The sequence below is a fragment of the Elephantulus edwardii genome, unplaced genomic scaffold, assembly GCF_000299155.1.
Source record: "Elephantulus edwardii isolate Elephantulus edwardi_28Jun2011 unplaced genomic scaffold, EleEdw1.0 scaffold00059, whole genome shotgun sequence".
Lineage (NCBI taxonomy): Eukaryota > Metazoa > Chordata > Mammalia > Macroscelidea > Macroscelididae > Elephantulus > Elephantulus edwardii.
The window spans coordinates 6,459,515-6,460,643 of NW_006399809.1; positions in this window are offsets into that span (position 1 = coordinate 6,459,515).

Sequence of the window (1,129 nt, forward strand, 5' to 3'; positions counted from 1 at the left end):
CAAGCCTGAGGCTTGCGGATTAAAGTCACCTACCTTTGGCTTGGTAGCATTACTTTCTGTCCACAGGCCAATTAATCTCTGTTGTTGTTAAGTACCGTGGAATCATAGGTGACTCACTGGTTCCACATTAGGCATGTTAAAGATAACTCCATGAAAAAAAGTACAAAATAAAATATACATAAATAGACAAGCATCAATTAAAAAATTAAATGAGAAAATATGAGTACTTCCATTAATACCATGTTGAATGTGATCTAAATGAGAACTTGGTGTGTATATGTAAATTGAATTAAATAAGCTTAACATTCATATGGATAAATACTTGTTCATGAATTGTCATATTGTGAGAAAGAGGTCTTGAAAAATAGTAAAGCAGATGGAAAATATAGTAAAACAGGTGTAAACTCACGTAATGAAAGTATCATGGCATTATCATAGGACCAGTGAAAGATAGCACAGGGTAAAATAATGTACACCAAAGAAGATTCTACTGCTTTGGGAATATAAGACAAACATATTTAGTTCAGTAGAGAAAAGAGATTCATTTAGTAAACAACACAGGCAAAAGTAGCTATTCAATGGGGAGAAAATGTGTTATCTGCCTCTTAATGCAGAAATAATCCAGATGGATTAATATCTCAAAGGTGAAGAATAAAGCAATAACATCTAAGAGAAAATATAGGAGACCATCTGTCCTGTCTAGGAAATGGTGGGGCAGGATACTCTGAAGCTATTATGATGATTACTCATAGTTAGAAATTTTAAGATATATTAAAAGATGACATGCAACATATCCAAAGAGTTGAGAAAAAACACTTGCAATGAATATAACATCAAAAAGGGTATAATACAGTACAATCAACAAAAGACAATTTAATAGAAAAATTGGCAGAGGTTATGGATTGGTAAGTCACAGAAGAGCAGATACAAATGGCCTGACAGATCAACAATGAAAGGTTTGAAGCATACTGCTAGTGATATCCATAGTAGAAGTTTGTGTTGGTAATGTGCTCCTTAGAGGAAAGGATTGTGGAACTTCGTCTCACATACTTCAGTCACGTTGTCAGGAGGAATAACTCCTTGGGGGAAAAAAGACGTTATATTTAGAAAGATGCAGGGTCAAAATAAG